The following is a 16,146-nucleotide window of genomic DNA, read 5'->3' on the forward strand; positions in this document are numbered from 1 at the left end:
AATGCAGTCTTTCATGATCACCATGGGGTTGTTTGTGATCAGACTATTCAACATGTATCCTGCGGAATGTGTAAGATGCTTCACCAGTTGGTTCAGTCCAAAACGTTTATCCTTCCATTCAATCCTTCCTCTTGTAAAGCATCGCTCCCAGCACATTCTAAAACATAGATCTTTCTTTGTTTCCACACTAATTCCTCATTACACTGTCTTGTACACTTAGTTTCCCTAACCAATAACTCTCATGCATAATCTTCCCATTTATTTAATATTTTAAACTAGACCAGTCGTATTTTCTTCAGATGTATGATGTTACAATGCATACTTTTACAACGCATACCTTTACAACGCAGTTTTTTACAATGCAACATCCCTTACAACGCATTCAATTACAACGCATGCCATTACAACAAATTTTTAACAACTACCTTTACAACGCATTCCATTACAACGCACACTACCTTTACAACGGATACCATTAGAACGCATAACATTTCATTGCATGTATGGTAAGTATTGGATAGTGTAGGGGTAAAAATAACTATTCTAACTACAGGGGGTGCAACAGTAGAGTAAGTGTTGGATAGTGTAGGGGTAAAAATTACTATTCTAACTCCAGGGGGGTGCAACAGTAGGGTAAGTGTTGGATAGTGTAGGGGTAAAAATTACTATTCTAACTCCAGGGGGTGCAACAGTAGGGTAAGTGTTGGAAAGTGTAAGGGTACTATGCGTTGTAATGTTATGCGTTGTAATGTATACGTTGTAATGACATGCGTTGTAGTGGTATGCGTTGTAGTGTCATGCGTTGTAATGGTTGCGTTGTAATGGCATGCGATGTAATGGATGTTGCGTTGTAAAAGTTTTGTTGTAATGGTAGTGCGTTGTAAAAGTTGCATTGTAAAGGTTGTTTCCCATTTTCTTCCTACCTTTTTCTGAAAGTCTTCCCTAAGGTAACATAACTTGTCAAAATCAAAAGTACCATTTTCTGGAAATTGAAGGGTAAGGTCATGTCTTGAAAGTCTCTGCCATTTAAGTAAATATAGTAGTTTGGGAAAATATGGAGACCCCTACAATAACAATAATTGCTTGCTAGCTAGTAGGGAATATGTATCAAAGGAGAAAGACAAGCTAAAGGCAAGCAGATATAAGTAGATATGACCTTGTTTCAAAACCCTTTTGAGACATAATTTCCCATGCTGGCGTGTCTTTTTAGGGTGAAGGATAAGCCTGATCAGGATCTGAATTTTAGTGCACGAGTTACCCATCTTGTCTTTTAACACAGCGCCTCTTAGAAGGATAACTTATTATTTAATTCATCAGGCATTTAATTCATCAGGTTCAACATATTACAATGTCATTTTCATTTTACTTTCAATGTCATTTTTGCATTGTGCACACCATTCATCATCCAACATTTGCACTACAAGGTCTTGACGACTGTACTTGATGTTTTCATAAAAATGTCAGTCCTGTGTCTCTGGGTCATCTGTCAGGGTTCTCCTTCTAGTGTCGACTCTGGGAGATGCAATCCTCTCTGGAGGTGTACACTCTGAGATCAGTGCAGGACCCCCGTGTCCCGTTGACCGCAGCTCACCAACTCCGGCTGGACTGCTCCTTTTCAATCTCAATAGTGCCTCCAATCGTAAAAGCAGAGTTGCTATAAATGACAAAGTATCAGAGTACTGTTGTGGAGAGCTTATGTAAAACTCAGGTTGGAGAGTTAAGGGACAATCAGTTCCCAAGCAACTCTACCTTACATCAATTTCACACAGGCTTTTATACATCTGTTGGAACATTGGCTAGCATGGAAAAAGTTGAATCATTTCCAAATGGGACACTGCGTGCAGGGCTCAAACAGGCTCTGAACAATATTTAGCAGAGACAAGAAAGAGAGCAAGGTTAGTTCCACCCAGAGAGCCCATTTATCAGATGTGTCGGGGACATTTGCCGTAGACAGTTACACAAGCCCATAAGAAAACAAGATAAGAAAAGTATGGTTTAGGCTTATCTTATACAAACATATCCAGCTCAGGACATTGAACAGTTGCATCAGTGTAAACATGGGTTCATAGAAGCTAAAGTTTACTTAGAAAGCTTGAACACATGCAAGGGTGTTCTTGTCTTTCAGCACACTATATCTAACAGTTCTACAAAGTAGAGACTTTTAATATTATGGATTTTAAACATCTGCACCTGCTAACACAGTTTTCGCCTTGAACATCAATCTTCTGCTTTATTTGCTGATGATTGAGAGCATATATTTAAATAGTTATTGGCTCGGTGAGCCAAATAGCTGATGGAAGACGGAGATGCTATATAGAGAGGGGTGAGCTGGGGTTCCAACGAGTCCTGGGTCAATAGTCCTGTGTCACAGGAAGAGATTGGAGGATGGGGGGAAAAAGGAGGTCTGGCCACTATGAACTGATTGAGGGAAGGACAGGGCAATCCACCCCTCTACCATTTTGTTTTCATCAAGTATATGTCCTTGGCCATCTACTCTCTCACTCTACTTCCCTCCATTATAGTTGACCTATTCCCTTTATACTGATGACCATTATCAATATGTCCTTTGCTACTTTTACACCTCCCTCTAGTCAACCGTCACAAGTGTTCTTGCAATAATCAAGCATTAGCTTTCATTAATACAGTGCCACACGCTTTGTATTATCTTTTTAGGAACTGGCATTTACAACTCTCGCCTAGATCTTTCATCACACTACAGCATCAATAGGAGGGGCCCCTTTTTATGGTAGGGGGTTCCTAATGAATGGAATATCATCTCTATGTATACCAGGAAGTGAATCGTTTTACAAAGCCTTTATGTTCACACCAACTCATTATTTTGGATCACAATATGAGGTTTCAACCGGGTGATGCAGTGAGACATTGGTGGTTCAAATTAGAAATAAGTTGCGAAGCAGTGATCCAGTGCCTGTTGAGCGAAAAAGGAAAAAAGAAAATTGCTCTGTTAAAAGAGTGGTTGGTATAGCTGACTGTGCACTTACCCGGTAAGGGGTCTATCAATTAAATTTATGACTATGTATGTTTGGCTGTAAAACCATATTGTACCCACTGGATGGTAAAAAAAAAAAATGTTGCAGATGCAGGCCTTCATCACCAGGCGACTGGACTACGGCAATGTACTCAATGCGGCACCACCACCGAACTCATGAGAAGGCTCCAGATGATCTAGAACGTTGCAGCCAGGCTGATCCTCAACCTACCCAAGAAAACCCACATCACCCAACACCTGAAAGGCCTCCACTGTCTCCCCATCCAGGACAGATGCCAATATAAGCTCCTGACCCACGCCTATAAACCCTCCATGATCAAGGACCTACATGTGATAGAGCAAGATTTCGCATCGCGACTTGCTCGAGTCAAGAACCTCGAAAATCTATTATAATCTCGTAACTTCAAGTGTTTGTTTTACTAATTTTATGTATTTTGAATGTGCGTGGGTATCATAGAGATGCTTGCTTATGTGTTTTACTAATACGATTAATTCTTGTTCCTAACATGGCCGCTGCTTGACTTTCCTCTTCTGCGCATGCGTCAGTCACACTCACGTGACTACACGTAGAGATAGTTTTGGAGGGAAAGGGTGCGCATGCGTAATAGCCACAAGATGGCATTTCCCTGTATTAACGTGGTGAAGCTTGTGCTGTTGCTCTCGTGTCGTTATATATTGCACTAATATCTAAATTGCATAGTATATTTTTATGATGATAAACGTGAAGTACGAAATTATGACATGTAATGCCTTCATTTATTTCCATGCGCTAATTTGTTTTCGCTTACTTTTCATGTATCCTCGGCACGGAGGGGTGATGGGGGCTTGGGAGTCCATCTTGGAGGGCACTTCTGCGCAGAATCAGTCGATGGTGCGGTGGCATTGAAACCAAGCCAAAGAAGGTTGATGCCAGAGCCTGCATGGGAAGATGCACCTTCACCCAGCGAGAAAGCCTAACTTGTACCCTATTTGAATACATTGTATTTCTTTCCATTGTATTCCCTGCGACTTCTCGTGGGAACCCAAATTCTTGCTAGGCGGCACCTTAGGATGCAAAGTAGGCCTTAGAATAGTCTGTTCTGATTGGTGTGTTAACCAAATCCTACCTTAGGACCAATCCAAATTGGGGATTCTGACACTTTGCAACATTTGGGGGGTGGTACCCTGTCCCAAAACAGTATATCTAGCCTAGGTTTAGCTAGAGAAATTGTCCGACTTGTCTGAATAGCTGACCTGTCACTGACCCAACGCACTCAATAGGTGACTTGATACAGAGGTGCTGCGGAGATCTCTGTCCGAAATTTGACCATAGACTCTGAAGGTTTTACTGAACCTTAAGTGCTGGCGGAGCACTTTTGCTGGGAGTTCGCTGACCCAATCGGGGTCCTGACTGATAGCTGCAGAGAGGGTGGAGCGCAGGCGTTGCTTCCGAACTGCGGGTGCTGGTCGTATCCTGGTGGTCCTGTCCTGATCCTAATCTGGGTTTCCTGTCCTGTCCTGGGGTGTCCATTCTGCACCTGCTGTCCCACTGAGGGTTATCTTTCCTTGAGGGTTTTCCTGTCCTTAACTGACCCGTGGCCAGGGTTGGTTTTCACACCAGTCTAGGTAAATATCGCTCTGAGTTCTTAAACTGCACCTTTCTATTTTTCTGTCTTTGCTTCAATAAAGACATACCCTTTGCATATGTTAATTTTCCATGTTTTTCTCTGCAAATCATTGCATCTCATTGAAGTCATTTACAGTTTGCATTTCATAGCATGTTCCTATATCCCCTGCCTTGTTAGTATAAATCTTTCCGTACTGTTTATGAATTAAATATGTTTTACAAATTTCTCTTAAATACTGAATCGAAGTAATAACGTTAGAATTATAGCGTGTTGCAAATTTTCTACCCTTCCATAGATGTATAGGTTTCCCTAGTGTCTTTTCTCTCGAAATATGACCCAATGATAAAATCCTAATACGTGCATAAAATTCCTAGCATTAAGTACTCTCCCTCGAATTTCATTTCCGTTATTTCGGGATTTTCCCTCATTATAGGGTTAGATGGTTACCTGTATACTCTTCCTATATGGTTGTGTGCTCTTCGTTATTTTGATTATAGATTGCCTCATTACTATAAACTGTATGATTGCAGAATCTGAAATCTAAGATAAACTTTTAAAACTTCTCAGTTGTCCGTGGTCATTTCATGAAATAAAGTACAAAAAGTTGGGGTTTGTATCTTGCTGCCTTTCCTTTTACAGCTAGCTCCCTGACCCATCGTGGTCATAGGTACCCATAACAGTGGATGGTAAGTTGGGTACACTGGAAATAATCGAAAGGGAACTCACAATTATTGGTAGTAGATTGTGTGGTCATCTGATCAATGTATATGATAAAGTAAAGTATATGGGCCCGAAGCCAGAAGTGGCGAAATTATTGGTTGGGTGACCCGCGATCTCTAGCAGTAATTTTCTGGTAGCATCGAGGATGGTTAGGGAATAGTTAAAGGATAGGTAGGACTAGTTAGTCTAGCTAAGTCGGATGCTGCTATAAGAGTAGGCGCTTCAAGGGAATTGATCACTCACTTGAAAATTGTTTACTTTGAAAAATTATGAAATGTTTTAAAATTGTTATTCTTGTTATTATACTGTTATATGTATTAATCCATTCGTACGTAAAACGTCTTTTATGTTGTAAGGAATCCCCGGGGAATTGAATAGCGAGTGGTGAATAGAATCCACTTGCTTTGAGGTCACTGGCTTTTAAGGAAAGTTGGTGCAGGTTAGGCAGAACTGGAAGCACTAACTAGGGTTTTTTCTGAATGTATGATTGAATAAATGATAGTAACGAGGTTCATTGGCAAAATTCCTACTGTGGCATAACCTAGTGAGGGTCACACTGGAAGAGTAGCAGGTTCATTGGAGCTTGAGTGAAAGCAAAAGGGCTCGCTGGTGAAACTTTAGACTTGGATATATCCCGGAAAGGTGGATGAGTCTAGGGAAGTAGCAGGTGCCCCAATGCTAGTGTGAAGGGTATGCAGAAGAGATCTACTCGTGGTGAGTGAAAAGTAAATGGAAGTAGTTTACTTGCAGCGAAACTAATTCTTTCCTGTCTAGACACTTGAGCACAGTGGCGAATGTGTATTCGTTGTTAAATAACCTAGCACTGAACACTTTAGAAAGAAAGAAAGTTTCCGTTACCTTGTGAAGGAGGGAGTCAGTCGCGAAGCTGCTCTGACGTCACTCTGTAACGCGCTGGGATTGGTAGGCGTAGCGAGCTGGTAGCAGAGCTGAAATTGTAAAGGAGGGGTGAGCGCCGGAGCGTGAGAACTGTCTCGCGAAAGGGCCGCGCACCTATTGGTCGAGATTATTTGAACTCGTGCATTTCATTGGTCGCACGAAAATAAAAGACGCACTCGGATTGGAAGTGATTTGTAAACAAGTCACTCGTAAAAATCGTATGTGGCATTCGTATAGACCGCATACCAGACCTGATCCACGGCATATGGGATTTGAGAACGATCAGTGGAAAGGAGTTAAAAACGACATTATGTACGGAAATAAGAGAAAAGTGTCTCTTGTAAACAAAGTGAAAAATTATTTCAAAAAGGACAAGCCGATTAAAACTAGAGAAGGTGTTGTCATACCGCAACCCAACACTCCCGCATCTTTCATGATGTTCGATAAAGGGTGCAACACATGTGTATGGTTGGAGAATTGGGTGGAATACACGAAGGATGACGGAGTATTGGCTTTTCCGTTAGAAGGTACCTTTAACAGTAGGATTCTATTCAATCTTAGAACCCGAATGAATGACTTACATCCCAGACCTAGGTTAACGCAGTATGAAGCACTAGAGGAATGGGAAATCGAGGCTTTTGAAAGGGATAAGCCCCGAATGGATAAAGGGTTAACTAAATTTTATTCAAAATTGAAGCAGGAAGCCCGAGCCAAAAAGATGAAACAGTGGAGGCAGAACATGATAGTGGAGGGATTGTTTCCCATGATGCCAGCAGATGATCCTTCTGGGGGGAAGAAACGGTTGGAAAAATCTAAACATTGTGTACCCATCGGAGAGTCGGATGATAAATTATTAGATGACATGTGTATGAGAAGTCCGCCTCCTTATAATGAAGGACACCGACCTTCAAGTACGGGAGATATTTCCGGAAGACCTCCACCACAAGAAGAGATCAGGTCCGCAAGCGTAGGAGGGGGGTTCCAAATTCCTCCCTATATTGAGAGTTTAGGACCAGTAGATACCAGAAACATTTACCCCAGAATGTCAGCTAGTGGGGAGACAGGATATTCCTGTGAAGGAGATTTTTGTTCTCAACCTCCCTACGGAGGCGAGATGAGACCCTCAAGTTCAGGAATGCCGTTATTACAGCCACAGTATGAGGAAGAACGAAGATCCCTAGGTACAGGAAGTTTGTTCCCAAGACCAAATTATGGTGAAGGACCTAGTGAGACTCATCCCACTGCCCCAAATTATGCTCCCACACTGACCCCGCAGGTGTTACATGACAAATCAGTAGAGAGATTACTGGAAGAAAAGGAGCGAGAAATTCTAGCAAAACAAAGGGCTGAAATAATTCAGAAAATCTCCCAGTTAAATACCAGTCCTGAAGCATTGACAATCCCAGTAACAATCGGACCCATGGTTCCATTGTACGGGGATCGGCATGAAAGTCCAAAACCTCCTGTCATTACTCCCGTCATAGCACAGCCCAGACCAGAACCCTTAATTGTAGATGAACAGACAAGTGAGTGTGAATCTGAAGTCTCACTAATGGATCTACCCCATAGAAATACAGGGAAAAGGATGCAGAAAAGACATAATCCTTTCAATGCGAGGGAGATTCAAATGGAATCGACTCCAGGTACTAGAAGTGTCACTTTGGTTACACCTGAGGAAATTGAAAGATGGAGTCAAGAATTAGAGAAACAAACTTCGCAAACGAAAACTTTAGACCTCTACAAACTGAGAGTAGAAATAGAAGAATTAATGGCAGGAAACGTAGGATTAGACAGATTAAATACCTACTCTGAAGAAGAGCTCTTGTTTATGTGGAAAAGTCTTACCCGCAATGTCCGAGTACTTCATGAAAAATTGAAAGATATTGCTGCTAGTATGGGAATAGACATTTCAAAATCGAAACCCTTGCAGAAACCATACCGAGCAGAATTTTCAGACAGAGATTTGGAAAACCTGAATGTGTCAGGGAAAAAGGCGCAGGTCAAGGAATTATTGACAGTGTTACAGAAATGGGGAGATGTAGAAAGGTGGAAAGCCAGGTGGGCCCGAAAGAAAGATGAGGCCAGGTCTAAGCAAGTAACTCCCGAATTTGTCCTAAAGGAAGCAGACAAACCAGAACAGTTATGCCCTATGCGCGAAGTCCCAGGTGGAAGGTATGTACACGTTCCATGGTCCCGGCAGGATATTGTGTCCTTTACCAATGACTTCCCAAAATTACGAGAAAAGCCAGTCGATTGGTACCGGCAGGTAGAAAGATTCGTAAAAGTGCAGAAATGCCTATGGAAAGACCTGGATGGGTTCTTCGACATAGTGGTCCCTGTAGATCTGTGGACTGAGTGTAAAATAGCCATAGCCTGGCCTAGTGAGGAATACCCAAGAGATGAAAAAACAGGGGAGCCATCGAAGGAAGTGATGAGGAAGTATGAACAAGTAATTCAACATTTGAAATTAAAAGTGCCTGCAAAGGAAACTGATTGGACCAAGATAGATAGAACCACGCAAGAAAGGGACGAGACAGTGCACTCCTTTTATGAAAGGCTGTTGCAGGTATTTAAAACATACAGTGGTATAGATAACATCGAGATGAAGGACATGACCCACTTCATTTACAGGTTTGTAAACGGTTTAAGACCCGAAATTTGTCAGTGGATAAAGGATAATAAAATCTGTTGGCATACCAAAAAGATGGATGAGGTCCTACGGTACGCAAAGTACTGTGAGGATGAAATGGCAGAAAAGAAAAAAGCCCTGAAGGAGAAGGTGATGTGGGCTCAAGTAAAGCTCGCAGAGCAGCAGGAAAAGCAATTGAGTAAGTTAAACAAAACTACTCAGAACCAAGGCCCTGGGGGTGGGGGTGGAGGAAAACCTAGAGCTAAAATGAGTAGAGAGGAAGCAAAAAAGAAATTTCCCTGCCACCAGTGCGGAGAAATTGGACATTGGAGAGACGAGTGTCCCTATTTGCAGTCTGATAATGCCCAAACACCTGATTTAATTCCACAGACGCAGAATGAAAAACAAAGAAAGACCCAGCAGCAGGTAAAAACGATTCAAGTGCCCCGAGCGCCAAAACCTATTTTTAAAGGGAAGTCACCACAGGGTGATAATGTAGAAATCTGGGGAGGCAATGAGGATAGAAATACAGCAACTTCGCAGTATTTGTTGAACGACACCTTTTTCTGTGATGACCAATACTGACGGGGCCTGAGAGGGGAGGACGAGGAGTGCGTACTTGGCGCCTCTTTGCCGGTAGACCAGTCAGGGCCATACATTGAAGGAAAGGTTGATGGAAACGATGTCACCTTTTTATTGGACACTGGTGCTACCCGTTCTACTGTGAGAACAGTGGACGTTCCAAACCTACCCCTCTCGGGAGAAGCAATCCAAGTAGTAGGAGTATCTAATCAATTAATTAGTACACCTGTTACCGAGCCCATGGAGATCTCAATTGGAAATTTTAAACAAATGCACAGATTTGTTGTCTGCGATACCAGTCCGGTAAATTTACTGGGACGTGATTTGCTGTGTAAAATGAATTGTACCATCTTTTGCACACCAAAGGGCGTCGAAATTCAAACCCCAGATGAAGACGGTATCTACAAGCTAATGTTAATTAGACCTGACTCAGAAATAAAACGAATGACTATACAGGACTTACCTGAAGAACTCCAGCAGACCGTGAAGTCAGAAGTGTGGGACTTTACAGGAAAGGATGTGGGATTAATGAAAAACATAGACCCCATACAAATAGCTATGAGGGAAAATGCAGTATACCCCAATACCAAGCCTTACAGAATGAGTGCAGAAGTGAGAGCAGGTGTTGCCATTGAAATACAGAAATTGCTAGAAGCAAACATCATACAGGAAGTAATGAGTAGCCCGTGCAACTCACCCATTATGGGCATCAAAAAGCCTAATGGCAAGTACAGAGTAGTGCAGGACCTGAGAAAGGTAAACAAGATAGTGGTCCCTTGCTGCCCTATTGTCCCGAACCCAGCAGTGATTCTGTATCAGATCCCCTGGGATGCTGAATGGTTCACTGTGATAGACCTATGTCATGCTTTCTTTTCGATCCCATTGCATCCAGATAGCAAATTTATTTTCTCATTTGCTTTCAACAGTAACGTGTATGTCTGGAACAGGGTCCCCCAGGGGTACACAGAAAGCCCCTCTATCTTTAATCAGATCTTGAAAAAATGCCTTGAAACTTTAGTCTTACCTGGAAAATCTGTTTTGGTACAGTACATTGACGACCTATTGGTGGCGTCTAAAAGCCATAAGGATTGCGTGGTTGACACCATTGCCCTACTGAATCACCTGAGTGAAAAGGGACATAAAGTGGCCCCTGAGAAATTACAGTTCTGTTCGAAATCAGTGAAATATCTGGGACACCAGATAGAAAAAGGTATCAGAAAAGTCACCTCAGAGAGAGTCAGAATAATTCAAAATATGCAGTTACCCCGTACTCAAAAAGAAATCAGAATGTTCCTCGGAGTTGTAGGTTATTGCAGGCAATGGATTGTGGGATTCGCAGTTCTTGCAAAGCCTTTGATACAAATGACAAAGAAAGGAGCAAAGGACCCAGTTGAATGGAATGACGAGAGCTTAACAGCTTTCACACAGTTGCGAAATTGCCTGTGTACAGCCCCTGCTCTGGGAATGCCTGACTACTGTTATGTTAATTGTTATGTTATGTTAATTGGGTTCTTCTATAGCGCAAGGAGTTTACTACAAGGAGTTTGGCTTATTCTGTGACACTCGTGACAATTGTGCATTGTCAGTCCTGACCCAGGAGCATTGTTTGACCAGAAGGCCTGTGGCATATTTTTCTGCCACTTTGGATCCAGTGGCTGCTGGACTACCTGGATGTCTAAAAGCAGTAGCTGCAACTTGCACCAGTTTAGAACAAAGTGAGTCTATTATTATGGGACATCCTGTAACTGTATATGTTCCACATGCAGTTGTGATCCTATTGACTCGTACAAAAACTCAGTATCTCACCCCTAGTCGGCTGACTAAATATGAGAGGATTCTCATGGGTGCTGCAAATATAGTTATTACCCGATGTAACATTTTAAACCCTGCCACTCTACTCCCTGACTCAATGGTAATGGAAGATAAGGGAGATAATGAGCATGACTGCATCGACCTGACAGAGTTCCGTACTAAACCTCGCCCAGACATTAAAGAAACTCCTTTGCCTGTACATGATGAGGAATGGTTCGTGGATGGTTCATGCCTGAGGCATGAACTAGGAGGCCTAAGTGCTGCCTATGCTGTGGTCACGTTAAACAAAATTGAAGAAGCATCTTATCTATTTGGAGTAAAGTCTGCACAAGTAGCCGAATTGATCGCCCTGATAAGAGCTTGCAAATTGGGAAAAGACAAAAAGGTAACAGTGTATACTGATAGTCAGTACTGTTACGGGGTTGTGCATGACTTTGGCCAATTATGGCTACAAAGAGAATTCCTGACTTCTTCAGGTACCCCCATTCGGAATGGAAAAGTTGTCCAAGACCTTTTAGAGGCAATCCAATTACCAAAAGAATTGGCAGTGGTCAAATGTGTTGCTCATAAAAAGGGCCTTGACCCTGTATCTTTGGGAAATGATTTTGCTGATCGGTGGCAAAACAATGTGCTATGGAACAAATGAGAATAAATCCCAGGCGGGGTGGGGTTGGAAACAGCTGCCAACTTAGAATGTTTGAAGAAGTGCCTACATGGGATGAAGTGAGAGAATGGCAGCATGTGACGCCCTGGGAAGAGAAAGAGAAATGGAAAGAACAAGGTTGTAAACCAAGACGTGAGGATGGTGTCATTGTGGGCCCAAATGGTATGCCTGTGTTACCCAGACACCTGCTTGCCCCAATGGCTCGATTGATACATGAGGGATCACACATTGGGAGGGACGCCATGGTTCTGGTATTTCAACAGACTTGGTACAACAAGAAATTCAGGAAGGTAGCATAATCTCTCTGCCAGAGGTGCTTGACCTGTCAGCAGTTCAACGCTGGCAAAAGAACAGTAGTTGAACTGATGAAAATTGGGAGATCAGGGGGTCCCTTTGTGAGAATACAAATTGATTTCATTACCATGCCTCGTTGTGAGGGAAAAAGGTATGTCCTTGTCATTGTCTGCCTATTTTCAAAGTGGGTGGAAGCTTACCCTGCCACACAGAATGACGCCATAACAGTAGCTAAGCTCCTACTAAAAGAATTGATACCTAGATTCGGGGTTCCAGTCTTTATTGACTCAGATAGAGGCGGACATTTTCAGAATGAAATTTTGGCCCAGCTTTGCAAAGCATTCGGGATCACACAAAAGCTGCACTGTGCATATCATCCAGAGGCTTCTGGAGTGGTAGAACAAATAAATGGCACTATAAAAAATAGATTGGCAAAAATGTGTGATTCTACTGGCTTGAACTGGATAAATGCCTTGCCTCTTGTTCTGATGGGACTCAGAAGCATTCCAGATCGAAGAACAGGCCTGAGCCCCCATGAGATATTGATGGGAAGAGTGATGAGACAAGCGTGGGTACCAGGATACAAACTGTTAAGCATTTCTGATGATTTGGTACTTGAATACTGCAAGCAACTGGGTGACCAAGTGCGTTCTATCTCTCGCCAGATTGGGGCAGACGCCGTCGCCAACCCGACAACCCCAGTTCACAAATTGGTTCCTGGTGACTGGGTTAAGATAAAGAAGCATACTCGTTCAAGTTGCCTTGAGCCAAGGGGGGGGAAAAAGCGCCAAGTAATCCTGGTAACAACGACCGCTGTGAAGTGTGCAGGCGTGCCCAAGTGGATCCATGCCAGCCATACCCAGAAGGTGATACCTGACGAGGAACCTGGAGCCGAAGGTTGTCCAGCTGAGGGGTCTACAGACGTTGGTCCTGAAGTAGCTGATATCAGACGGCCGAGCACCAGTCCCGTTGAGGGTCCTGTAGGCGTTTGTCCAGAGGTAGCCGATGACGTATGGCCAAGCACCAGTACTGCTGAGGATCCCACAGATGTTGGTCCGAAAGTAGCTGATGACGAGCTGCAGAGGATTTGGCCAGAAGATTGGATACCCATAATCGACCTTCCTGGAGACCCACTCAGAACAAGAGAGCGAATAAGAGAAGACAGAGAGTGGAATAGAGAGGTCGAGCAAGGCACAGGCGAAGACCCTCAGATCATTGAGATTCACATCAAATCTGAGGACGAAGAAGAAGGTCAGACAGGGACAGAACAAGTGATCGATACTCCTCCACTGACTCCTGATATCGAAAAGGGACAGACTAGACATAGTGTAATAGTTCGAGCAGAAGAAAATCAAGGGATCGAAGTGCTCGAGCAGGATCAGGCAGAACTAGGAGAACATGTTCAGGACATAGAAACAGAGACATTTGAAAGCGAAACGCAAAATATACCTGAACAAGGCCAGCTTAGTAACCAGGCAGAAGAAATAGATATAAGACCTGGGACTAGTCAGACAGAAAGGGAGAAGGCAGAAATTGAAGTGCCCCAAACAAGTGAAAATAAAAGGACATTAGAAGAAAGCCAAATAACAGTGCCAGCTAAAAGACTCAAGAAAAAGAAGCACATTGAGCCAAGGTATATTAAGAGACTAAAAATAAGAATAAAAACAGTCCAAGAGAAACTTGCAGATATAAGAAGAAGTCCCCGAATTGCAGAAATACCTGAAGATAGCTCCAAGAGAAGGAGTGAAAGAATAAAAAGACAAAACGAAAAATACAAGGATCCGGAGTGGACCTACTTAATCTTGGAAAACTTTGAGGATCTTGATATTACTGACGAAAGCGACGGAGAACAGATTACTGATTACTCTGCAGAGGAAGAGGAAGAACCGCCGTGAAATTGCTCAGCAATAAAAATACCTGGGAAAAGCTACAAAGAGGGGTTGAAATTTTCTTCTGAGCCAAAATGTCTGATTCAAACGTGAGTGGTAGACCTAGCCGCAGTTGTTGCAAAACATGCTGCAAGGTGTGTATCTGTAGTATAGTTATAGTAATATTAGTTTGGATAGGACTAACAGTTTTCATTCCTTTTATGGTAAGCAAAAATACTAATATTGACCCTACTCAGATTACCGACACTGAAGAACTGACAACACGAAGTGTAGAAAGACGTGAAAAAGCACTCAGACACACAAAACGAGACTTAGAAGCATCAGATGAGGAAGGACTACATTACCACGGAGTTAGAAACCAGACACACTTAAATGTTTTCGCAAACCTGTTAGTGCATTATGTAGAAACTATGGAAATAGAAGATTGCTATGTCTGCATGAAGCTACCTACTTCTGTGGCTGAAGGCGTGACATATCATCACCTACCTCTGACCTATGGAATCTCCTGTAGTATTTTAGCAAGCTTATTTTACAAAAGAGGACCGTTACAGTACTATTACTCTAACAATGACGTGATCTTTTCTGAACTTCCTATACGTGGAAATCTGAATCCTGTACATACCAAAAGTGACGTTACACGTTATATGGGAGAATACTTTCTGACTATAGGTACAATAGATTTAAATGAAGCACACAGAGACAACTTGACCTGTTCATTACATGAACAAGAAAAGATATTTTTGAACATGGCAGAGAAGAGAAGGGAGAGTTTCCAAAGGAAGGCAAATGACAAAAGGCAGAAAACACCTAAATGGGCTGAGAACATGGAAAGCACCTCAAATGGCGGGGCAGGGCCTGCTTTGTTGCTGGATTTCGAGAAGAAAGGGAAACTCTGTCTTCATCGCGAGAAGACTAGTTATTATAATAACATTTTCATTGGTTCCAGTCAATGTGAGCACAATTACAAGGTAATTGGAGTTTGGGGATTCAAAAATGGGTCAGAGCCTGTGTTTCCTGGAATTTATTATATATGTGGAGACAAGGCTTATTTCAAATTGCCGGATCACTGGTATGGAAGCTGCTATTTTGGCATTGTTTTCCCGAGAATATACCATGTGAATGAAATTGCTGGAAGCAGTGAAAACACTAATGGCTTAGTGCGTAGCAAAAGAGAAAGCGTAGGTGAAATAATGGGTAGTATTTTTAGTGCACTGATACCTGGAGTGGGAGTGGTTCTGAACACTCACAGAATTTGCAAATTGTCCACAATAGTGGATGTGTTGTCTACTGACACAGCTCATGGATTTCTGCTGGTCAATACCGAAATGGTTGCGATCAGATCAATGGTTTTGCAGAACAGACTTGCTCTTGACACCTTATTAGCAAAGGAGGGCGGAGTCTGCCGGATGTTGAAGACGCAACATTGTTGCACTTACATTCCGGACAAAAGCGTACAGCTCAAAAGATATGTGAAAAACATTACTAATTTGGAAAAGGAACTCAAACCACTCGAGGTTGACAGTGCCTGGAAGAGACTGGTTGATGGTCTCTCCAATGTAGGTCATTGGTTTGCTAGTTTAGGTAAAAGATTATTACTTAAGGTACTGATGCCAATTGGAGTGATAGGTCTTATCCTATTTCTCATATTCGTCTGTTGCAAATGTCGCAAACACACAAAGAAATACCAAGTGAATGCGAGAGGAGTGAAACGGAGTGCGGATGAACTTGAATTGGAAGAAATGAATAATCAGATTTATAAAAAGGTGAAAAATTCGCACCCTACCAAAAATGAGAAAGAGAAACTGAATCGCCTGTTGGAAGAGATAGAAATGTACAAGGTGTGAAAGAAAGTTGGCATCTGGTTCCATTTTTTGTGATGATAGTAAATATCATCAAAGAGGGGATTGATAGAGCAAGATTTCGCATCGCGACTTGCTCGAGTCAAGAACCTCGAAAATCTATTATAATCTCGTAACTTCAAGTGTTTGTTTTACTAATTTTATGTATTTTGAATGTGCGTGGGTATCATAGAGATGCTTGCT

Source organism: Lissotriton helveticus, chromosome 2_1, assembly GCF_964261635.1.
Source record: "Lissotriton helveticus chromosome 2_1, aLisHel1.1, whole genome shotgun sequence".
NCBI lineage: Eukaryota > Metazoa > Chordata > Amphibia > Caudata > Salamandridae > Lissotriton > Lissotriton helveticus.